Source organism: Tenrec ecaudatus, chromosome 7, assembly GCF_050624435.1.
Source record: "Tenrec ecaudatus isolate mTenEca1 chromosome 7, mTenEca1.hap1, whole genome shotgun sequence".
In the NCBI taxonomy this organism is placed as follows: Eukaryota; Metazoa; Chordata; class Mammalia; order Afrosoricida; family Tenrecidae; genus Tenrec; species Tenrec ecaudatus.
The window spans coordinates 41455114-41471701 of NC_134536.1; the positions used below are offsets into that span (position 1 = coordinate 41455114).

The 16588-nt window shown below is 38.5% G+C and overlaps 1 pseudogene; it reads left to right on the top strand.

Moving 5' to 3' along the window:
* The first annotated feature begins 11430 nt into the window (after nucleotides 1-11430).
* On the top strand, nucleotides 11431-16329 carry LOC142452356 (tyrosine-protein phosphatase non-receptor type 2 pseudogene; annotated as a pseudogene).
* Nucleotides 16330-16588: the final 259 nt, after the last annotated feature.

The window sequence follows — 16588 nt, forward strand, 5'->3', positions numbered from 1 at the left end:
GAATAAAGTTTGACCTGAGATAATAAAAAATTAAATGAGCAAAACACAATTTATGCCCTCAGAGAACTAAAATTCTCTCACTAATTCATCCTCCTTTCTAAGTATCTCATGCCTATGCCTTTCACTCCAAACTCATTGGCATTGTAGTGTAAATATTCATGAACCTCAACTATGTTGCAACACTCTTTGAGGCAGTACAAGAGAGTGGAAAGAGTATGAATTTGGGAATCAGCCACCTGAATTTAAATATTGACTTCCACAATTACTAAATATATGCCCTTTCAGAAGTCATTTTATCTCTCTGGACCCTAATTTTGTCAATTGTATTATGTGAGTATTAAGCATATATCAAAGTGTTTTTGCATGGAGTATATGAGATAGAGATTGTGTAAATCTGGAAAATTATCAAGTGTTGAAAAGGAGATGTCAATCTGTTCCATGGGCTGTTAAGACATTTACTAGTGTTAATGTGGATTTGAAACCATAAAGAACACTGTTGCAAGACTCAACGAAACATGTTAACCGTCCCATCTGTTGTAACCTGAGCAGCCCTACATGGCACCATGGACTGGCTCTGTAGGGTTTCCATAGCTGTAATCTTCCAGAAAGCAGCTGCCTCATCGTTCTCCCACAGAGGCTGACAGGTTCCCACACAGACTAAATCACAGGGCTACCATAAAGGGCTCCTTTATGCTAGGCTAGATTCTTTAAAATTGACTCAACATAAATATCTCCAACACTACGATCAGCTTTCGGCCTGTGTTCTCAAGTGTCCTAGATCTTCGGATTGACTTTGAAGGTGAAGAGAATCAGCTGTCATTATCCCTATTGAATCATTTCCCCATTATTACCTTTGGTGATCTAAGAGTCTTCTCTGAACAATGTGGATAAACATGCATGTTCTCTCACATCTGGAGCTTTGATTCATGTCTAAAACATGTTCCTTTTAATTTATCCAGATCCTACCAACTAGTCTTCAAGACTGGTGTCATCTCAGAGTTCAAAGAAAACCTTTCTTGATATATAAACTTCATTAAACTCCCTTGTTTCAATTCTTAAGGCATCTACATACCACTAAATTTTTCATGTGTCTCAGTCTTATAATTGTTCCTATTTGTTTGATAACTCCTTAAAGTATCTACATTGTGGATATTATAAATTTAAATTATGAAATATATAAAATGCTTTGATTAATTTTTCATGGATAATTAAAATTTTCAAATAAGAAATTTAGGATTAACTGTCAGCAGTTGTCATTTAGCTTTTGAGTCTTTTCCTATGCAACCATAAAAACAGTGAGAGTAAATTAAAAAGCTTTGGACAACCTCTGCATCAATATTACATCACAACTTTAATATGCTAATAAACGAAGATACATCACCACCATCGCAGGACCCAAGTGTGTAGGAGAGTGTGAAGAAAAAGCAAAGGAAGTTTTGCTAGCTGTGAAATCTCAAGAGCCCACAGACCACCAAGGTCTGGACAGCTTGAAAAGTCACATGGAAACAGCAGCTGATTTGGGAATGGTTAGGCAGGTTCCAATGTGTGTAAAGGTCAGATGGTGTTGGAGTAGGCTAAAACCTTAGAAATCTGTAAACTAACCAAGTAACGCTCATTCTAGAACCTGCTGGAGAGTGGAATCCAAAATTATTAATTCAATGGCATCTGGTTAATTCCCATCTATAGTGATCACACAAGGCAGAATAGAAGGGTTCTGGAGTGATTCTAAGACTCAACTTTCTGGAACAGCGAACCTTAACCTTCACCAACAGACTGGCTCATGGATTTGAACAGCCAACTTTGTGGATAACAGCCCAAGGCCTAACCCATAGCAACACAATGGGAAATCCTTTTGTGGTTGTTGTGTGCCATTCATTCAACTCTAAGTACAATAGAATGAAGCACTGCCTACTCTTGAAGCCTCCTCACAATTGTTGTTATATTTAAATACATTGTTGCAGCCAGTGTGTCCATCCATCTCATCTAAGGTCTTTTCCTTTTTCATTCACCACCAGGGCTCTATTGCCAGGTGTAATACACACTTTGAATTCCTATCAGCTACTTTCATGCATGTTGATTGGGGACACAAGTAAAATTAAATCATTGACAACTTGGTCTCTTCTGTTTATCACAATGTGATATTTTGTGAGTATTTTGGTTTTCTTTATGTTTGGCTGCAATCCAAATTGAAGGCTGCCATCTTCCCTCTTCTTCAGCAAGTCTCTCAAGTCCTTCTGGTTTCTTGCAAGCTAGGTTGTGATATTTGCATATCACATCCTGGTGCCACATTCTTCTTCATATAGTTCACTTTCTCAGATTATCTGCTCATCATACAGATTGAGTAAATAAAATGAAAGGATACAATCCTGACGCACATCTTTCTTGCTTGTAAACCATGCAGTACTACCTTGCTCTGATCAAACGACTTCCTCTTGATTTATGTACACAGTCCATAGGAGCAGAATAGTCTGGAATTTCAATTCTTACAAAGTTACCCATAGTTTGTTATGGTACAAACAGAAAGATGCTTTTGTATATACAATAAAACAGAAGTAAACAGCTTTCTGATATTCTTTACTTTCAGCAAGAACCATCTGACATCAATAATGATCTCTGTGTACCATGTCCTCCTCTGAATCCAGCTTGAATTTCTCTTTAGGTACTGCTGCAAACATCTTTATAATTTTTACTGCCAATTTTAATTGTATGTGATGTTAATGATACTTTTATAATGCCTGAATTCCTATAATGTCACTTTTCTTTGGTAGGTGTACAGATATGGACATCTTCTATTTGGTTGGCCACATTGCTACCCTAAAAATGTATTGGCATAAAGAAATGAGTGCTTCCAGCACTGCATCTGCATGTTAAAATACTTCAATTTATATTCCTTTAATTTCAGAAGGCTTGATTTTTGCTAATACCTTCATGGAATCTAGGAGTTCTTTTTTCAATATCATTTATTCTGAACCATAAGCTTCCTCTTAAAGTGGTTGAAGATCAACCATGTTTTGCACTGTGAGCCTGTGTATTTCTTCCATCTTCTTTTGTCCTTCCTGTGTCGTTCAATAGTTGGTCATGTTGCGGTTGTTGTGTGTTGTTGAGTTAGTTCAGATCAGCACACAATGATGCGGTGTACAAGAGAACAAAGCACTGCCTGGTCCTGTGCCAGCTTCACAATTTTCTTACCTTTAATTCCATAGTTGCAGCCACTATGTCAATCCCTCTAGTCCAGGACTTTCCTCTTTTTTGCTTCCCCTCCACTGTACCAAGAATGATGCTTTTCTTTTATTTTTCCCTGCTCCCAGCAGACTCACCCCTCAGAACACCACAGTGCCTCCTCCCCAAAGCACCGCCCTTCACCTCCTCCTGCAGCCCAGCCCCACACACATCACAGCTCCTCCTACCCACAACCGCATGATGTCCTTCTCAATAACTGGTCTCTCCTGACAACATGTCCCAAATACTGCAGGCAATTTCTCTCCAGCCTTAGCTCTAAGGAGCATTCTGGCTTTCCTTCTTCCAAGACAGATCTGCTTGTTCTTTGGGAAATCAGTATCATTCACCAACACCTCTTCTATCCCCCTTGTTCAATGTCCAACTTTCACACATATATGAGGCGATTGCTATAGGTTCAAGCTCACCGTAGGCCTCAGAGTAGCTGCCTTGCTTTCCGGCACTTTAGAGAAGTCTTGTGTGGCAGATTGAGCTAATGAAACTCATCTTCTCTTCTGGACTGCCGGTTGTTGGTGCAAGCAAGACAAAATCTTTCACTTCAATCTTTTCAACATTTAACCTGATGTTACCTATTGGTCCAGTTGTGAGGATTTTGGAATTTATATTGCATTTTCATCTGTACTGAAGGCTGAAATCATTATCAGCAACTGCTTTGAGAGCCTCATGACTTTCAGCAAGCAAAGTTGTGTCATCTGCCTATTACAGGTTGTGAAGCAAACCTTCCTCCAATCCTGATGCCCTAGTCTTCTTCATAGAATCCAGCTTCTCTGATTATTTACTCAACATATAGAGGGAAAAGTGGTTATTACTTGGGTTTCTAACTGCAAGGTCGACGGTTCAAAATCATCGATTGCTATGGGAGGCAGGGCTTTCTACTCCAGAAAAGAGGTGCAGTGCTGGAATCTCACAAGAGCAGCTCTACTCTGTGCTATTAGAGTCACTATGAGTCAGCATGGGCTCCAGAGAAGTGATTTGGTTTGCTATACAGATAAGTATGGTGATAAGCTATCACACTGATATACACCTCTCCTGATTGTCAACCAAGCAGCATTCCCTTATTCTGTTCACACAACTGCCTCTAGATAAATGTATAGGTTCTGCATGAGCACAATGAAGTATTCTAGAATTCACAATTTCTCAAGGCTACACATAGTTTGCTATGAGCCACATTGCAGAATACCTAATTGCGGTCAATAAAACAAGAGAAAATAGCCTTCTGATATTCTCTGCTTTCAGCTATTTGACATCCTCAAAGATGCCCCTTGTTTCAAGTCCTCCTTTGAATTCAGCCTGAACCTCTGTCAGCTCCCTGTTAATATACTGATGTAATCTTTGTTGGATGATCTTCAGTAAAATTCTACTGCCAAGTGATATCAATTATATTTTTTCTATAATTTCAGATTTCTATTGGGCTCCCTTTCTTTGGAATGGATACAAATAATTGATGGGACTCAAATAATTTAACAATTTGCTGCTATAGTGACTTTTAAGTATTTGTGGCAGTGACATATTCTGGTGTCAACATGAGACTATTAAGACTGAAGGGGTGGAGTCTAGCCTGTCAATCAGGTCTCACCTTGATGACCTCATTTGGAGGCACCACAGTGATAAATAGCTCACTGGAGGCCAGATACACACACACACACACACACTACTTGTCTTCCAGCTGACAAGCCACATGGAGACCCCCTGATAAAACCAGAGCCCTGAGGCTGGAGAAGTCACATGGAGACCCATGCCAGCACTAAGATGCTTCCACCCCCATCACATCCACAAGACTATTCCACCCACAGGTCTGTGATGTTCCTGCATTCGGTTTCGTTGCATGGGCTACTTGAGTCTGAAGAAGAATTTATAGACTGATAACAGACATATGGGCTAATATCAGACTGATAGACTTGATCTGGACTGGGCTGGGATTTTTTTCTCAGTACAGAATTACTCTTTGATATAAAGTTCTCCTTTACACATATATGAGTATTTCTGGATTTGTTTCTCTAGTCAACCCAGACTAACAAAGTATTAAAAAAAAAGATATACCTAAAGATAGTTTATTGCTTCAATATGATATCAGAATCCTTCTGTTTTACAGATGAACAATAAAAAAGAGTAAGGAATATAAATTTTTAATTTTGTCACGAATAGCACTATCAATAATTACTTAACACTCTTTGACATTTTCAAATGCTCGGTTTATTCACTGTAAACACACATTAAACAATCTAACGATCCTAATTTAAATTCAGACTATAATATAATTCAAACAAATATCAGGTGTAGGGGCAACACACCGCATTATTATTTCAGCATCATAGTTCTAATAAGCATTGCCTTCATCCGTGGATTCACCCCAGGTAGAGCTGGAGAAAGCAGCCGTTGATGTCTCCTTGGTTCCTCGCTCTCAGAAAAGTCAGTGTCTCTACCGGGGTTTATATTGGCAGTTCAGCTGGCTCCTTGATGTTATTCTGGTCTTGCTGGGGTTCTTCAGACTTTGTGGGGTGGCTTCTTCAGACCATCTGTTGGTTCTTGACAGCGGCTCAACTTTGCAGCTGGGCCCAAATGTCACACTTTATTTCTTCTCCAAAATGGAATTGACTTAGTTAGTTTATTGTGCCAACCTGGCCAATAAACACATATGGGGTTAATTGAAGGGCGAAGAGGTAAATGGCTCGGTGAGCCTAGCTTTTCAAGTTCTCGGGTTCCTTGCTTTCTGATGGTCGCACCAGGGTGCAGCTGCCTTAGATAGTTCCCTGTTTCAGCTTTCAAGGCTGACTACCTGCAAGACATCCCCAAGGAGAAGCCACATGGACCTACCCCATGCAGCCCTGGGTGCTGGGGCACCCATGTGGAGACCCCTGTCAGTGCCGAGATGTTTGCAGAATCACTGACTCAGCTTTTCTTTCCTTTTATTTATTTGTTTATCTAGCTATCTATTTATTTATTTTTGACTCAGTTTTTCTCCTGCAGTCGGCATCATTGTATCTGTTTTGTGAGATGGAGGAGGACTTTGTGGACTGGTGTTGGACATATGGGTTAATGGGTTAATGTTGGACTTGCGGGTTTGGGCAGCACTGCGTTGGGATATTTTCTTGATTCGCACTTAACCTATATATAAAACTCTCTTATAGATGAGTTTCTGTGGATTTGTTTCTCTAAAGCACCCAGACTAATACAGGAGTTTCCTTGTGTTTACTTCTTATAAGGCAGCTCAATGTCTTGCAAGGTAGTTCAATGTCTCGCAATGAGGTTCCATAATGCTCTCATCAAATTTCCACATTGGGAGACTGCGAGGCCCCAACCACAGAGAGGCCCCTGATTACAAGTGACTAGTGAGTGCCTCCAGGGCTTCACCAGCTTCTTGAAACATTTTCATCGGTAGTCCTAAATTCCTGAAGCCTTGTTTTTGGCTAATGCTTTCAGTGCAACGTCTTCCTTCGGTACCATTGGTCCTTGCTTCTCTGTTACTTCTTGAAATGGTGGAATGTTGACTAGTTCTTTCTTGGTACAATGACTGTACTTTATCCATCTTCTTTTAATGTTTCCTGCACCATTCAATATTTTTCCCATAGAATATTTTTATATTACACCTCAAGGCTTGAATTTTTCTGTGTTCTTCTGATTTAAAATATGCTGGGTGTGTTCTTCCTTTTTTGGTTTTCTAACTCTAGGTCTTTGCATATTTCATTATAATATTTAATTTTGTCTTCTCAAGCTGCCCTTTGAAATTTTCTTTTAGCTTTATTACTTCATTAATTCTTCTATTTGTCTTAGCTGCTCTACAGTCACGAGAAAATGTCAGTGTCTCTTCTGACGTCAACTTTGATTTTTCTTTATTTCCTGTCTTTTTAGTGACCCTTTGTTCTTCATGTATGATGTCCTTAATGTATCCCACAGTTCATCATATCTTCTGTCATTAGTATTCATGCATCAAATCTGTCCTAGATAAGTTTGCAAAATTCAGGATATCTGCTCAAGGTCATATGTTGGCTCTTGAGGATGTCCTTTAATTTCCTGCCACTTCAACCTGAATTAACATATGAACAGCTGATGTCTGCTCTACAGTCAACCCTGACCAGGTTTTAGCTACTAATAATGAGTTCCTCCATCGTTTCTTCTGACAGTAGCAGTCAATTTTATTTCTGTGTATTCTATCTGGAGAAATTCATGTGCATAATCACCCTTTTTGTTTTTGAAAAAATCATTTATGATAAAGAAGTCATTGTTCTTGAAAGTTCTATCATGTGAACTCTAGGTCCATTTCTATCACAAATATCATATTTTTACAGCCACTGTTCCTTACTCTAGATTTCCAACTTTTGTGATTCAATTGACAATAGTTATCAGTACATCTTGATTGCTTATTTGATCAATTTCAGATTGAAGATGTTGGTAGAATTCTTCAATTTTAGCATCGTTAGCTTTAGTAGTTGGTACATAAATTTGATTAATAATTGTATTGATCAGATTTCCTTGTATGTGGATCAATATCATCTTAACACAGACAGTATGTCACAGACAATGTACTTCATGATAGATCTTGGAATGTCCTGTTGGATTATGAATGCAACACCATTCCTTTTGACCGGGTCATTCCATATTAGCAAACCAAACTATTTTCTGATTTATCATGGCCAAAACCAGTCCATTTCAGCTCACTCGTGTTTAAAATACTGATCTTCATGCCTCCCATTTTATATTTTATTACTTCCAATTTTCTTAGATTCATACTCTGTACATCACAAGTTGTGATTATTAATAGATGTTTGCAACTGTTTCTTCTTGTTTGAATTGTGCTCCACCAGCCAATGAAGGTCCCAAAGGCTTTACTTCATTGTTGCCATTACAGTTGACTGTACTTTGAGAAGGCAGCTTTCCCCCGTCACAGTTTCTGTACTTTCTGGCCTGCGGGGCTCACTTCTGACACTATCCCTGACAATGCTCTGCTCCTCTTTTTCGTTAGGTGTTCGGTATCTGGCAATGTTTCGTTGCTGTCTGTAAGGTTGACAGTGGCCAATTCCTTTGACGTGGACAGCCTGCCTTCTTCCTAGTTTGTTCTTAGTCCAGAAGCTTGACTGAGTCCCATTCACTTTGGGTGATACTACTGTTACTTGAAATACCCATGGCATAGCTACAGCAATGCAGCAGTACACAAGTCACAAAGTACCAGACACTGGCAGACAAGTGGTGGACTTTGCCTGTACAATCCATAAATATTGCAACTCAAAATTTGAAGTTTCTCTGAATTTCTTTCAGTTTCATGTATTTTGAGCATATTCTTCCTGTTTGAATGTCCAACACCAGATCTTTGAAGATTTCTTTGTAATGCTCGACTTTGTTTTCTTCAGCTGCCCTTTAAAATTTTCTTTTCACTTCTGCTTTATTATTTCTTCCATTCATTATAGCCTCTCTACAATCAAATGCACATTTCAAAGTCTCTTCTGACATCCACCTTGAACTTTTCCTTCTCAATTATCTTTTTAAGGACCACTTGCTTTCTACAATTATGATGTCCTTGATGTATTCTCATACTCTGTCCAGTCTTTTATCCTTAGTATGCAATACACCAAACCTGTTCTTGAAATTCCATTGGAACATATTCACGATCTTGTTTGGATCTCATGAACTTGTTTTCTTTTTCTTTAGGTTCAACCTAAACTGACATAGGACCAGTTGATCCCTGGCCTTATTTTGGCCAGTGATTGTGAGGTTCTCCTTCCATCATTTCTTACCACAAATAAAGGTAATTTATTTCTGTGTATTTCATCATTGGACTTCCCCAGTTGTTGTCATAATTTACATTGTTGCAAACCAACTTTTGGAATGAATATGTTATTGATCATGCAAAATTCTATCATGCTATCTCCAGGTTTGTTTCTATTGGCAGGACCTATTCCTACTATTCATTTCCAACTTTCCAATTTTAATTGTCTGTAATTATAGACACATTTTTGGCTACATGTTTGATGAGTGGCAGACTTAAGAAATAAGTAGAATACTTCATTTTCTACATCACAAGCTTTATTGTGTAAGGCCTTTTTTCTTTCCTTTCTTTCCTTTTTAAAATAATTTTAATGGGCACTGCTACAACTCTTACCACAATCCATACAAACATCCATTGTGTCGAGCATATTTGTACATTTGTTGCCCTCATCATTCTCAAAACATTTTCTTTCTACTTGATCCCTTGGTATCAGCTCTTCATGTTTCCCCACTCTCCCTCCCTGACAAATCCTTCATAATTTATAAATTATGATTATTTTGTCATGTCTTACACTGTCTGATGTCTCCCTTCACCCGTTTTTATGTTGTCTGCCCCACAAGGAAGGGGTTATATGTAGATCCTTGTGATTGCTTCCCCCTTTCTACCCCACCTTACCCTTCCCCTCCTGGTATCGCTGCTCTCATTATTGGTCCTGAAGGGTTTATATGTCCTGGATTCCCTGTGTTTCCAGTTCTTATCTGTACCAGTGTACATCCTCTGGTCTAGCCAGATTTTTCAGGTAGAATTGGAATCATGATTGGTGGTGGGGTGGGGGGGGGGAGGAAACATTAAATAACTAGAGGAAAGTTGTATGTTTGATCGGTGCTATACTGCACTCTTGCTGGCTGTCTCCTCCCCGCGGCCCTTCTGTAAGGGGATGTCCAGTTGTTAATGTGTAAGTTTAAATATTAGTTGTATTAATTGGGCTTCCTTGTAACATAATAGGTACTACCCTATCACAGATGGCATTATACTTCAAGTTGTGTGTTAAAATGTTATTTTTGAAGATGAATGGAATGGATTTTATTTTAATGTGAAAAAAAAAAAACGAAAAGTCATCTAATGCAGGAGGAAGAAGAAACCCATGAAACCGCATCATTCAAAGATAATTTCAACAAGCGTTTTGGGATATCTACACGAGGGAGCGTTAAGCTGCTCTGAAGCAAAAAAGAATATTCTGACATGCGCTTCCCTTAATCATACAAACAAATTAATTTCAAATCTGTGCAAGATTTTAAAAAGTCAAATTATTGATAAAATTATCATCAAAACACTGAGAATGAAGAGGAAAATGTATGTCCTTATAGCCAGTGACGGCAAGGTAAAAAGGTCTACTCATGAAATAATAACCCAGTCATTAGAAATGAGGCAAAAGAAATTAAGAAAATGCTACAATCTCTGAGCAAACACCTAAAATAGAACAATATGTACTCACCTAAAATAGAATCATATACTCATAAATAGACATACTGGACAAAAAGTAGGATTAGAAAAAAGTAGACAAAACTTAGAAATGGAAAAGAAAAAAATATATTTCAAAAATAATGACTAAATTAGAAAGCATGTATGCAAATAATCACCAGGAGCAAAAATTAAGGGAAACAGATAATAGAAAAGAACTAAATAAAAAAAAGAAAGACACTAATAAAAGGGGCTTCAAATGAAAATGATATATACAACCAGAAGATATACAAGATCAAACATATGAACACTAATTCCATGAATCAGAACAAATGCTAGAAGTTACCTTTCAACAAAATTACCCAAATAGAACTTAAACTACATAATATAAGGTACACTGTAGGCATAAATGAAAATTCAAAACAATGAGCGTACAAACATTTTAATTAAAATATTTAATTTTTTCAAAATGAAAAAAAAACTATGTGTAAATACTAAGACACAAAATATGGAAAGTAAATTAGATGATCAGATTCTGACAGTAGCACTTTATTCCAGAGCTATGAAGAAGCCTATTGAGAAATACAATAAAACAAAGTGTAAACTAAGACTTTTATATTTAAGAAAATGACCATTTAAGCATAAAAGTTATCAGACAAATTAATTGGGAACATCAAGAACTCTGACAATATTGCTTCCCCAAACAATTCAGAGAAGTCTACTATAAAACAAGTTTCAGAAAACCAAAGTAAGTGAAAAGCCATCTACAAAGACATAAAGTGAACTTCTGTGTGTGTGTGTGTGTGTGTGTGTGGTCATCAGTGTTAGGGCCCATCCTGTCTATTCTGGCACATAGTGACCCTCTGCACAACAGAACAGAGCATTCACCAATCTAGGACTATCCTCAAATTTTTATGTTTGAATCCATTATTGTAGCTACTGTGTCAATCGTTGGGGGTCTTCCTCTTTGTCACTGAGGCTCAAATTTGCCAACATGATGTCCTTTTCCAGGACATCCTCCTCCTAAGAACATGTCCAAGGTATTTGAGGCAAAGTCCTTGATTCTAAGAATCCTGAACGCATTTCTCCCAGGACAGATATCTTTATTCTTCAGGCAGTCCAAGGTATGTTTTTATATTATTTGTCAACTTGATCATTCAAATCCTTCCATTCTTCTTCAGTCTTCCTTATTCCTTGAACGAATTTCACATGCACACGAAGCAATTTAAAATAGAATGACTTGATTCAGAAACACCTTAACCCTCAAAGAGACTTTATTGCTCTTCAGCACCCTGAAGACTTCTTATTTAAAAGATTGACCCAGTGCAACGTCATTTGCTATCTTGACTGATGTTTCTTTGAGAGTTGATTGTCAATCCAAGCAAAATGAAGTCCTTGATAACTTCAATATGTCCTCCAGTAATCTGGATGTGGTCTATGGGTGAACTTAAAAGGTTTTCTTTACATTGAATTAGATTCCTTACTCTTCATCAAGTACTCCAACTCCCTCATTTCTTCGAGCAAGATTGTATCATCTGCATATTTCAGTCTGTTAATAAACCTTCCTCAACTCCTAATGCTACATTCTTCTTCATATTGTCCAGTTTCTTGGATTATTTGCTCAGCATACAGATCAGATAAATATGGTAAAAGAATACAATCCTGAGCTATGTCTTTCCTGATTTAAACCAAGCAGTCTGACTTTATTCTGTCTGAAGGACAGCCTCTTAGTTTATGTAGAGGTTCTGTGTGACCTCAGTGTAGTCTGGAATTCCCCTTCTTCTTCAAGTTATATACAGCTTGTCATGCTCTACACAGTCAAATGTCTTTGCATAGTTAATAAAGCACAAGTAAACCTCTTTTTGGTATTCTCTCCTTTCAGCCAAGATCTACCTGCCTTGATATCCCACATTCCACTTCCTCCGAATCCAGAGTGAATTTCTGGCAGCTCCCTGACACCTGCTCATGTGCTGTGGCAGCAGATGTTTAATTATCTTCAGAACAATTTTAGTTCCATGTGATATTGCACAATAATTTTCATATTCTTTTAGGGTCTTTATTTGGAATGGGGAAAACTATGTATCTCTTCCAGTCAGCTGGCTAAGTAACTGTCTTCCAAATTTCTTTGAGTATATGAGTGAATTATTCCAGTCCTTCACCAACTTATTGAAACATTTCTGTTGACATAGAAGAAATGTGTCAATTTCTGGCATTCTGGGTCGTTATGCTACTTCCTACCTTCAGTGCAGTTTGGACGTCTTCCTTCATTACCACCATCCTTGATCATATGCTATTTCTTAAAATGGTTGGATGTCAAGCAGTGATCTTTTGGTTCAGTGACCCTGTATTCCTTCAATCTTTTTTATAAGGCTTCTTTCATCATTCAACATTGTGCTCATATGATCCTTAACTATTGTAACTCAAGTTTTGAAGCTTTTCTTCCATTTTTCTGCTTGAGATATGCTGAGTGTGTTCTTCTTTTGGGGTTTCCAATACAGATCTTTGTAGTTTTCTTTTTTTCAAGCATTTTATTGGGGGCTCTTACAACTCTTATCACAATCCATATATACACACATTTGGCAAGCACCTGTGTACATATGTTGCCATCATCCTTTTCAAAACATTTTCTTTCTACTTGAGCCCATGGTACCAGCTCGTTTTTTTTCCCTTTGTCTTCTTGAGCTGTCATTTGAAATATCCTCTCCTGATCTTCAATCTCTCCCATTGGCTTCAACTGTTCTACATACACAATCCAGTTTCAGAGTCTCTTCTGACATCCTCTTCTGTCTTTTCATTTTCCTTTGTCTTTCAAATAACCCTTTGCTTGTTTCACATCTTATCATTTGTCCTTAGTGTTCAATGCATAAGATCTGCTCTGGAAATGTTCTTGAAATTCCAGTGGTTATATTTTGGTTCCTGTGGATTTGTTTTAATTTTCTTTGCCTTCAACTTGAACTTACATATGAACAACTGTTGATATCTTTAGCAGTCAGCTTATCCACAGTTATTAGGAAAAGGGTGCAGTCACAGTAAACATGTTTTTAAGTATAAATACACAAAACTTGTTTAAGCTGGTTAAAAGAATGAATAACAGGAGGTAATTGTAGTATGTCAAAATTGGTCCCCCAAAGATATCCACTTCATATCCCTGGAACCTACTTGGAAAAAGGGATCTTTGTAGATGGAATTAAGTTAACCCTTTCAAAATTGAATGGTTTTCTGCTTTGAATTTTTTGCTGAAACTATGTGTTTTCAATAATAGAAGGCATATTGGATAGCATAAACATGTTTTCTAAGTACTATATTTTGATACAACTTGTTGTACATCTGTGATTTGTTTAGTCAGATTCACATTGTTATATAACTGTATGGTAGTATGCACTAGAATTGAGGTAAGAACTTCCCACTAAATCCAAAGCTAACTAAAACCAAACTACTGCCATTGAGTTGATTCTGACTCACGGAGATCTTGTAGAACACAATAGAACTGCACTATAGTGTTTCCAAGGCTGTATATCTTTAGGGACATCAAATATCATATTTTTATCCCTCAGATAGGTGTATAGTTTGAATTTCCAAACTTTTGGTTAGCTGTTAAGTGACACCTGGACTTCTCACTAACCCTCAAAGGCAAAAATATATACAAATGCACACTTATATGTCCTATTTGTCAAAAAAGAATGAAAGATCCTAGATTATTTATGTTGACACTATATCTAATGCCAAGTGGTCTTGTAAGAGACACAGAAGGAGAGAAAGAAGATAAGGGGGCACTGTCACTGTGGACCAAGAGATTGGAAAGATGTGACCAGGGAATACCAACAGTCACCAGAAGTTGGAAAGGGCAAGAAATAAATCTCTCCCTTTGGGCACTGCCGATACACTGAGTTTGAGCATCTGGTCTCCAGAATGTGAAAATGAATTTGTGTCCTTTTAAGCCTTCAGAATCATACTAGTTTGTTATGACGGTCTGAGATAGTTTATTGTGCCAGCCTGGCTAATAAACATAAGTGGGATTAATTGGAGGGCAGAGAGATAAATGGCTCTGTGAGCCTTGCCTTTCTTGTCTCTCACTCTTTGAGCATCAGACTAGTGTGCTGCTGCCTTGCTTGTTCTGTGCCTCAATTTACAGGCTACACTACCTGTGGGATGCCAATCTCTGGACCTGGGGACTGACAGTTGGTGACCTGGTTGACGGTTGGTGACCTGCCTTGCTGTTTGCTGCCTGTGCTGATATAGCCCAGCTCTCTCTACAGAGGACTAACTGGCAGCCCTCAAGACTTAAAGGACTACCAGTGTCTCACAACTCTCTCACGTGAGTGAGTTGCACTGAGCCATTTGTACTGCTTTATAATTTAACTTCATTTCTTTTATTATATCTATCTGTATATAATTTAACAGTTAATTTCTTGTGTTATATACCTATCTATCTTTATAAATATATATGTAATTTTATATATATTTGAGAAATCCAGTTTTGTCTCTCTTGAGAACCCTGTCTAGCACACGGTCCTATAAGGCAAATGTTGTTTTCTTGTGACACTGGCTTGATTCCAACTCACAGCAATGGTATAAGACAGCCTATAGATGCCCACATGGTTTCCTGCCCTGTGAGCTTTCCAAGAGTGGATCACTGGGTCTTTTCTCCTGAGGAACCACCCAATGCATTCAGCCCACCTGCCTTTGGTTAGCAGCTGGGTTCTTAACCATTGTGCACCAGAACTCCTTAAGAAACTAATGTCTCTCTCTCTGTGACTCACTGTGACCACGTTGATTCTAACACACAGTGGTCCCCTGTAGGATAGGATAGACAGACCCCTTTGGGTTTCTGAAACTGTAACTCTATGGAACACTAATAAACCATAGCACAATAGAGAAGGAGGAAAGGAACTGGGTATTTTCAGAAGGCATTGCCATAAAGATAACTATTCAAACAGAAAATGGTGACGACTAGCTTTCCCTGGATCGGTTCAGGCTGTAGTATCCTCCGCAGCTGGTAGCTCTCCCCTGACAACCACCTGCCTCCCTGTGGATCAGGAGTGTGAGGAAGTGGATGCTCAGAATTGCTGGCTGCACCTCTACTTGCATCCACTTCCTAATACATGTTGTCATTTCTGGCTCATGGTTTGGCAGTGAAAAAACAACAACCAGCATCCTGCTAAAGCGGGTTGTAGAGAAGGAAACAGTTACGTGTGCACGGCACTGGCCAATGAAAGATGGCCGAGGAATGCTGTTTTAAGAACAAGATACAGTGTGAAGCTCTTAACAAAGAGGTGAAATTATCCTACACAAGGCACCTACTGACAGTAGAAGGTACCAGAGCGCTGAGACCAGAGGAGTCTCTCAGATACCACCTGGTCAGGCAGGGAGTCCCTGAATCACCAGCTTTGTTTCTCAACTTCTTATTTAAAGTGAGAGAAGCTGGCTCCTGGCAACCTGAGCATGGACCATGGTAGTTCATTGCAGTGGTCCCTTAGGAGACACCTGTCTTATTTTGATGGAAAAGGGAAATTATCTGAATAACAAACAAGTGTTACCACATATGAGAAAAATATTGAATGGGACACCATCTGGACTCTCATAACCCGGACTCTCATAAAGAGATGTCACAGAAGGAGTGGAGTTTATAAAGGGAGACTCAAATACGCAAAACGAATGGAAGAACTTTCTAAAAACAGATTTGTCCTCCGCTTTTGATCATTCACCAACCAAAATGATTGAAAACGATAATGACACCCATCTAGGTTTAGAAGAAAGGAAACTTACAGGTGGCAGGTGTACCAGATTGTCCTTTAAGATGTAAGATACTGAGGAGGGACAGTGGTCTGCAAAAACATGTTCCAGAGGACAGAGAAGCTACCACGGCTCAGAGAGTGCAACCGATGAAGCAGAGGCTAACTGAGAAAAGGCCAACATTGACCAACACCTAAATATTGATGACATGAATAGTCTGCAGCTCTAAGTGTTGAATCATGAGTGGGCAAAGAAGACTGAAACTCACTTCAGAAACTAAAGTGAGGCTTAACAGGCCTGCAGCTTGCCTCAACACTCAGTGGTTACAAAGCAAACTTTATATCTGAGGGATGAAGAGTCGCCACATGCAGAAGTCTACAAAATACTTTGATTTAATAAGTGTTTTTTTAATGTGTTTGCAAACTGTAGAGAGATGTAAAAAAATAGGGAAGATCA